A 9,589-nucleotide genomic window follows, 5' to 3' on the forward strand; every position below is an offset into this window, starting at 1 on the left:
AGTGGCTGTTGCTGGTGTCTATCTTGTGTTTCTTTTTAGATGGTGAGCCCTTTGGGGACAGGGAGCCATCTTGTCTTATTTGCTTATTTCTCTATGTAAACTGCTTTGGAAACTTTTGTCGTAAGGGGGAGGAGCCTAGCTGCCAGAGATCACTTAGAAAGACTCCTGTTTGTCTCTGATGTAACAGTGGTCACCTTTGAATATGACTTGGTAGCCTCTGTGAGTGGCATATTGGACAGAAACTCAACGGCTTTCCAGAGCAGCGACATGAAGAGCCTCCTCAGCGATTCCTCCACAGTCCACGTCTGCACAAGGCAGCTGCGCCCACCCTCACCCGTGGAGCCCCCAGGGGGCCACTCGCAGCTGGGGGGGAGCACCGGCCATGATTCCAAGCCACGCTGCTGGGGGGGGGCGCTTGTGGCTACGATGGAGTACTGTGGAAGTCTGTGTGTCTGTGTGTGTACACACACAGCTCAAGCAAGCCTTGGAGAGGCCCATCCCATTTCCTAGCAAAGCACAGAGTCCTCCCTGCCACTTTCCTTGCCTCCCCCACCAGATTCGGGCGAGACTCTTATGGCCTGGGTGCTACCAGAAGTCGAGGCAGGGCCGGGCCCCCAGCCCAGGCAGGCAAGCCCCTCCAGGGCAGACTCACTGCCTTTTCCGCCAGATCTGGACAGACAGGTCCCAGGGAGGCCAAGTATGCGGCTCCATTCCTTTCCTTTGCAAAGATCCCTGACCGCCAGCTGAGAAAGCAGTGTGCCTCTTCTGTGTGAATGTTGACATGCGCGCACCCCCAAGTGGTGAGAGAGAGGTCCAGCCGCATATTATTTGCAACTGTTGAAATAATGTTGGCTGATATAAAAGTAAAGTAAAGTTGAGTCTGTGTCGGCTCCGGGCAACCACAGAGCCCTGTGGTTGTCTTTGGCAGAATCAAGGAGGGGTTGACCAGGACCATCTCCCGCGTGCAGTCTGAGAGGATGCCTTTCAGCATCTTCCTGTATTCGAACTGGCAACCTTTAGCTTGCTAGTCAAGTCATTTCCCCGCTGCACCAAGAGGTGGCTTTTTGGCTTATATAAACTGAGGGCTTTTACAGGAAAACCTCGGTATTTGTGGGGTCCCATTCCCCACCATTGCTGCAGATAAGGAAACGGCAAATACCGGAGCATTGAAGCCTATGTAATTGCAGGGGTTAGGTTCCTGGAGGCTGGGAAACTGCAGTGGAAACAGGCCAAAATTGGGGGGGGGAGGGGGGAGACGCTAAATGAAGTGCCCTACTGTGGTCCGCGGGCCTCCAGAACTCCAGAAATGCCCCCCCCCAAGTGCCCAAATCCATTTTGTCTCACAAAATTTTTGTGATTTTTAGGCCTTTCTAAAAACAAAAACGAGCCACAAAATGGCTCCAATTCAAAAAATAGCAGACAGAAATGACCACTGTGGTCATCTCCGGCTGCCCCCAGTCCATGGACATGCAGATTTAATCCTCCCCCTCCCGCCCCAGTTTTTCCTCACATATATTGAGGTCAGATGCCAATTACCTGACTGAGGATACGTGAAACCGCAGCAGCCAGATCCACAAGTAACAAGGTCCTCCTGAATACCTCATTTTCACAACATGCCCCTGCGGGCCGGGGCAGCCCGGCCTCTGCTCCCTCCCCCTCTCTGGCCGCTGACTTCCACTCATGTGCAAGGCTAGGAAGCCCTTTCACATTTACACAAATATCAATCGCAATACAATGAGGAAATTCCTATCCTAGTCACTAGACCAAACTTAACCACAACCCCCCAAACCCTCCCTCCTCTCTACTAGTCAATCAACAGACAACTGAGACAAAATCTATGCAGTGTATATGCAAAACTGTGATTTTTTTTTTTGCCCCAACCTGCATCACTTTATACTTACTTACATTAAAATAGGGACTGAGCCATACTTGCCGTTTGGTCGCCCACTCCCCCAGTTTGGAGAGATCTTTTTGGAGCTCCTCACAATCTGTTTTGGATTTCACTACTCTAAATACTTTCGTGTCATCCGCAAATCTGGCCACTTTGCAGCTCACCCCAACTTCTAGAACGTTTATGAACAAGTTAAAGGGCACTTGTCCCAGTACCTGGGGAACCCATCTTCCTTCCCTCCATTGTGAAAACTCTCCATTTATCCCCACCCTGTTTTCTGTCATCAGAACAGCCCTGCTGGAACAGGCCCCCCAAGTCCAGCATCCTGTTTCACGCAGTGGCCCACCAGATGCCGCTGCTGGAAGTTCAGGGCCTGCCCTCTCGTCTCCTGCTATGACTCCCCTGCAACTGGTACTCAGGGGCATCCTGCCTTGGAGGCTGGAGGTGGCCCACAGCCCTCCGACTAGTAGCCATTGATAGACCTCTCCTCCATGAAGTCATCCAAACCCCTCTTAAAGCCATCCAGGCTGTTGGCTGTCACCATATCTTGTAGGAGAGAATCTCACAAGTGGATTACACTTTGTGTGAAAAAGTCGTCCCACCAGTTACCAATCCACCCGTGAACCTGTCCCCTGACCCCAAGTCCACGTGCTCATGACACCCCATGACTGCTAAGTTTACTCTCCAGAGCCTTTGGTGGGGAAACTGGTCCAAAGCTTTTTGGAAGTCCCAGTATGCTATGCCAACCGGATCACCTCTGTCCACATGCCTGCTGCCGACATGCTCAAAGAAATCATGGGGTGGGGCTGGACAAGGGATGGGGCAGCCGCTGCCACCAGAAGGGCTCTTGGGGACCAGCAGAGCAGGCTGGGCTCCCTGGTTCACCCATTTGGCAGACGGGGTGTAGTGGCTGCTTGCCTGCAGGCGAGCCCCAGTGGGGCAGGGAGGGCTGCTAGCCCTAACCCCACTCTGGCCGGGAGAGGGCCGGGAGATCTCTCTGGCCCAGAGCCCATTGGAGGAGGAGGAGGAGGAGGAGGAGGGAGGCGGCAGCACCTCCTCCTCCTCCTCCTGCAGCTGTTGCCCAGAGCCCTTCTCCCTTCCCTGAAGCACCCAAGGGGGGCTGCTGCATGGGCGAGGGGGGCTGCAGGTCGGTGGTGGTCGGGCTGCTCCCTGCAACGACGTGGGGCAGGGGGGCTGCTCCCGACACACACCCGCCGTGCCCTGAGCACTCCAGCCCACCCAGGGGCCCAGCTGTGCCCCTGAAGCGGCCACCGCAGAGATGCCGGAGGTAGAAGCCCCAGGAGAAGGGAGACCCCCACCGCCCCATGCGGGACTTCTCGACCTGATTCTGATTCTGAGAGAGACTCCTGCCTGCAGCCTTGCAGAAGCCGCTGCTAGTCCGGGTAGACAATACTGAGGGAGATGGACCAAGGGTTTGACTCAATAGAAGGCTGCTCCCTACATGCAGGGCTAGCTCTCTTATGCTACAGGAGAGCACATTTTTGGCTGAACATTAGGAGACGCTTCTTAATGGTAAGAGCTGCTGGCTAGTAGAACCAGAGAAGGGGCAGGGGTCCAGGGGGTGGGGGAGGGAGGGAAGGAGTGTGTTGAACAGACAGGGTTGCCAGAACCTAAGGGATATACTTGTGGGTCAAATGGGCCATAAGCCAGAATTTGGCTTTTTTAAAGCCAAATCTGGCCACCTAGTAACACAGTTAGCCTGAGTGGAGAATTAGTTCCAGATGAGTGACTCAGCTTGTGAGAGGGGTCACATTCCTGAGGTGACTCATTTGCCAGCAGATCTTGAAAACAAGACTCAGAACAGAGGAGCTTTGCTAACAGGAGTTTGCAAAGAGATATTGAAGGAGTTTAGCAGGGGACTTGGTAGGGAACTCAGTGGGGAGGCACACAGCACAAGGATAAGGTGAATACTACCTGACTTTTGTAATTTTCTTGGAGAACAGAGCATAAAACCTTTCATTAACTGACAACTGCACCCAATACATAGCTTCAAGTGAACAAGCCCTATATATTCTAAAAAGCCAACCAAAACAGTTATGAAGGTAGAATGCCAGCAGAGGAGGGGGCCTGCTGACAGGAACTGGGGGGTATCTGGTTCGGACAGCAAACCCTAAGGCGTAAGGGTGCAAAAGTTTTGGATGAACCAGAAGGAGACCAAGGAGAGCCAGGAGTTGAGCAGAAGGAAATACAAGACAGCTGGCCAAGAAAGTCAAATGATGGCAAGGGAGATAGCACACACCAACACCAGATCTGCAGGTTGCTTACCTGTAACTGGAGTTCTTCTTGTGGTCATCTGTCCAGTCACACAGATGGGCTTCCACGCAGTGCGAGAAGAATCCGGGGGTGGGGGGAACCTCACAAGCTAATAAACTTTCTTCCTTCATGCTTAATAGGTAGCTAGGCCCCACCCCCAGTACACCTAGGTCATGTGACCCTATCCCTCCTCCTCCTCAGTTCCATAATCAGCCAAGTCAGGCTCTGCTGCGGGGCAGGCTGGGTGGGTGTGTGACTGGACAGATGACCACAAGAAGATCTCCACTTACAGGTAAGCAACCTGCAGTTCTTCTAAGTGGTCTCTGTCCATCACACAGATGGGCACATAGCAAGCTATAATTGTGGAGGAGGGGCAGAGCCCATGACCTCGTGATTCACAGAAGATCTGCTGGCCAGTACAAGGGGAAAAACATGCACAAGGTCATAAGAAACACAACTTTATTAAACCCAAACATATAATAAGTTTCATGGTAAGAACCATGCATAACAATACAGCAAAAGGCAGTTAATTGAATACAGCCTGCAAAACTGATTTCCCAAAAGAAGCATCCTTATGTGCTCTAACATCCAAGGCATAGTGCCTTATGAAGGAGATGCCCAAGTAGCTGCTTGACAAATCAACTCCAGAGGAAGACCTCTGTCAAATGCAGTGGACGTAGCTACTGCTCTGGTAGAAGGAGCATGTAGCGAACTCGGGGGAGTCCGTCCAGCCACCTGGTAAGCCAATTTAATGGCGCTCACAATTCATGAGGAGACTGATTGAGAGGAGGCCCTATGTCCCTTATGGGGCTCTCCGTACGTCACAAACAAGGACGGAGAGGTCCTGAAGGGCCTATCCCATCAACATAAAAAGCCAGAGCTCTTCTGACATCTAGCGAATGCCACTTGCGTTCTAAGTCATTGGGCGGATCAGGGAAGAACACAGGCAAAGAAGCTGTTTGAGATCTATGAAAGGAAGATACTACCTTGGGGAGAAATGATACATCAACACAAAACACAACCTTCTCCCTTTGAAACAACAGGAAAAGGGGATCACATTGTAAAGCCCACAATTCTCCCACCTTCCTGGCTGACGTGATAGCGACAAGGAAGATTGTCTTAAGAGTCAGCAGTCTTAAGTCACAGGACACCATTGGTTCAAACGGTTTACCCATTAGTGCCTTTAGCACACACTGCAAGTCCCAGGAACGTGTAATCAAGGGCATATCAGGGTGCAGGTGAGCTAAACCCTTTAAGAATTGCTTAACCTCCCTCAAAGTAAACAATGAGGGACCCTGGGCAGCAATCTCACGGTAAGCTGAGATGGCCGCTAAATGGACTCTAACCGAGGACAGAGCAAGTCCCGACTTTTTAAGCTCTAAAAGATAGGCAAGAACCATTGCCAGATTGGTACGTGTTGGGTCCAGCAAATTTCGTGAGGCTACAAATTCAGTAAAACGTTTCCATTTTGCTGCATATGACTTCATTGTTGACCGCTTCCTGCTAGCCGCTAACACCTCTGTCAATTCTGGTGACCAGGCAGCCAGATTCTCCACACCTTCAGGCGCAACGTCCGTACGTTTAGATGGAGAATCCGACTGTCCTGCAGTGACAGAAGCGATGGTAGGAGGGGAAGTCGTATGAACAGGCCCCCTGAAAGGTCCTGGAGATGTGGGAACCACGGACGACATGGCCACCACAGAGCTATCAGAATGCCATCTACAGAGTCTAGGTCTATTTTCTAGAGAACTCACGGAAGAAGAGGGATTGGAGGAAATAGATACAGGAATTTCCCAGACCAGGTAGTCATGAAGGCATCCCCCAGTGATCCGTTCCCAACTCCCACTCTGGAGTGAAAGTGTCGGCACTGTCGGTTGTCCTTGCTCGCGAAGAGGTCTACATCGGGAAACCCCCAGTGCGTGAAGATGGTATGTAGGACATCTGGGTCCAATCTCCATTCGTGAGGCGCACTGTTTGAGTGGCTTAAGGAGTCGGCCAGGGAATTGTCTAAACCTTTGACGTAAATAGAGGAAAGGACCATCTGATGGCCTAAGACCCAATACCATAGGTCGAGAGATGGAGCTAGCAAGGACCGATCCAGTCCCCCCTTGTCTGTTGATATAGGCCTTGGTGGTGTTATTGTCTGTAATTATTTGCACATGACGGCCTTGCACTTCCGGCCTTGAATGCGGCCAGAAGCTCGAGGTAGTTTTATATGGTGGAGGGATTCTCCCTTGGACCAGTGGCCGTTCAGGCAAAGATCTTGCAGATTCAAGATCTGTCTTGGACCTGCGGAGGAGTCCTTTGGAATAGAGCTGACTGCTCTAGGTTCCAAATATTCATCCACCAAGTCAAAGTACTGCATACCTGAGCTGGGACCCACAATACTTTGGAATTGTGTTCCCTCGACAGTACTGAGCCATCAGTAGTCATGCCCTTTTCTGGAAGGCCACTTGGGTTTGGACTTCTGGTATGATGGTTTGTTAGTCTGGTACTGTCGTTTTCTGTATTGTTGGTTGGATTGTGTGTAGCGTTGTTGACGAAAGGAATGGTCATAACCGTGGAGCATAGAAGGACAGGACTGGTAGGGCCGCTGGTAACGAAAGGATCTATTATACTTGGGGGCAGACGAAGCCGACAGGAAGCTCATAGACTTTGCTGTCTTCTGAAGCTTCTGTATGCACTCCATCAACTCATCTGTCTCCACTCCAAATAAGGTCAACCCATCAAATGGGAAATCCTTTGTCCTGGTACGTGCCTCTGTATATAGGCTGGATGACCGAAGCCAAGCATGGCGACACAAGGAAATGGATCTGGCCGCGGAGTCTGTTGTATGCTTAGAAGTATGCAGGAGTTGCTTGCTCAGCTTGTAACCCTCCTTTTGCAAAGACAGGATTGCCTCTCGTTGTGCGTCTTGGAGTGAACCCAGGTGTTCTGTTATTTTCTCCCATAGGAGAAGGTTATACCTGGACATGCAGGCCTGATAAGTTTGCAATTTTCATCTGCATCACTGAGGTGGAGTACACTCTCTTCCCAATAGCGTCCAACTCTGTCCACTGGAGTAGACAGAAGCTTATTCTTAGATTTCATCTGTGCCACCTCTATGACAATAGAGTTCAGCACTGGATGTTTATGCAGGAACGTTGTGTCCTCTGTGCGTATCCTGTATAGATTCTCCACTTTTCTAGAAACTGCTTGAACAGATGATGGGTTTTCCCCAAAAACTCTGTACAATGTCCAAGAGGGCCTGATTCACAGGGAGTGCCGTAACCTGAGGCGAACCCTCCCCTAGAACATCAAACAAGGGGTTTGTAGATGGTTTAACCGCCTCATGCAGTTGGATCCCCAGCACGCCAGCCATTTTCGACACATAGGCTGGAAAGGTCTTGTAGTTCCCAGACGGGGATAACAGCTCAACCCCATCCCCTTGTGGGTCACGTCTATGGGCTGCACTATCCTCACCAGAGGAGGAAGTGTTGGAATCTGGATCAGAATCGCACGAAGAGTCTGAGGACTCCAAAATCTTTTCAGGTGGAACTGGGTAGACTGGATCTAGAGACGTTTGGATGACCTCCCCCGAAGGCTGAGCACGTGATAAGCCGTGCTCATCTCCTTTGTGCGTGGCTGGTACACTAGTTGACATACTCTTATCATGAACCGGGGCCACTGGTGGAAGTCGGGAACAGTCCTTGTCCGTGGCCTGGTGGTCTGGTAGAGAGGGTACCTGGGAGGCACTAGGGGTCACTCTGGTAGAAGAAGGGTAACAGCGCCTCTTATATGGAAGAGAGCCCCTTCTAAAATGCGAGATCTCCCTTTCTCCATACCGATAAGGTGAGCCAGAATAGGAGCGATGGTCTGTAATAGGGGTTCCGGAATGCTCTCAAAAGCCCCGCTTCTGATAGTCCAGGGCTCTATATGAGTCTCGATAATGTCCCATATACTCTATGCCCTCAGGATTCACTGTCATCAGTATCATCATAGTTGTATGAAGGGTAGTATTTTATGGAGTGATGAAGGGAGTAAGCACGTGCTCTAGGCAAGTAGGGATCGGGCACACTGTCCTCTGCCGAACGTTCCGAGCCCGATTCTGAAAAATTCCAAGGCAGGAGCATAGCTGTCAGCAGCGCCCCGCTGACGTCTAGGCAGTCTCCCTCTAGGGGCGGGGGGGGTGGCGTTTACTGCCTGGTTTTCAGAAGGCACTCTGTTTGGCGGAAAGAGGAGAGACTCTCTGCCTCTCTGAGGCCAGCTCCACCTCCTGACGGTCCCTACAGGGCTCGCCATGAGGCTCTGTAACACTCGGAGCAGCGGCGGTTTGCGCATGCGCGACAGTCGGAGCCACCGATACCCGGCTCTTTGGAAGCAACATCAGCTTTGACTTCGGTGCTGGTGTAGCAATAGACTTATCCTTTTTCTTGTGCTTCTTAGGGGCGGCGGAAACATCAGCCGGCCCCGCAGGGGCTGCCATCGTAACCGGGGCAGCATAGATAGCTGGATTCACCTCAGGGGCTTGACATAGCACCGTACCAGAAACTGGCAAATTGGAGGCAGAGGGAGTCCCAGGCCCTCCGGGCGGCAACACCACCACCTCACACGATTTAGGCCGTTCAGTATGACTAGGCACCGCCCAGTGCTCCATAGTTCCTGCTGATAAAGCCTGTTTCCACAGGTGTAAGTGTAAACTAGCCACTCTATTTCTTTTTGCTTGTCTCGAAAACTTCTGACAGTGTGCACAGGACACAGTAATGTGGGTCTCACTCAGGCAGAATAAACACAAACTATGTCTGTCAGAGGAGGAAAAAGCCGTTCTACACTTTTGACAGCATTTAAAGGCTAACACACTGGCCCTACAGTGTGTTAAATAACTCAGTTTATTCCTCAGAAGATTGAGAATCCAGAAGTAATACTAAACACGAATAAAATAAAAGCGCAAAATGGTAAACAAGGGAGAAATATAATAAAGGACAGAAAGAAAGAATAAAAGTAAAATAATAAATCCTGACAGAATAAAAACCTGTGAAGTATTCCAAGATGTTTCTCCATAGGCGGACAAAAAAGAACTGAGGAGGAAGGAGAGGGTCACATGACCTAGGTGTACTGGGGGTGGGGCCTAGCTAAATACTAAGCAGGAAGGAAGGAAGTTTATTAGCTTGTGAGGGTTTCCCCCCCAGATGCTTCTCACCCTGCGTGGAAGCCCATCTGTGTGATGGACAGAGACCACTTGGAAGAAGTATATACCAATGCAAGAAGTCTCCGAGCAAAGATGGGCATCATGGAATATAGATCTAGGGGGCATAACAGAAACCTGGTGGGACAGTGAGAACCGGTGGGACACTGTTATCCCTGGATATAAACTCTACAGAAGGGACAGGGAGGGGAGGATTGGGAGAGGAGTGGCACTGGATATTACAGAAGGGATAGAGTCCA

The sequence above is a fragment of the Hemicordylus capensis genome, chromosome 3 (assembly GCF_027244095.1).
Source record: "Hemicordylus capensis ecotype Gifberg chromosome 3, rHemCap1.1.pri, whole genome shotgun sequence".
Classification (NCBI taxonomy): domain Eukaryota; kingdom Metazoa; phylum Chordata; class Lepidosauria; order Squamata; family Cordylidae; genus Hemicordylus; species Hemicordylus capensis.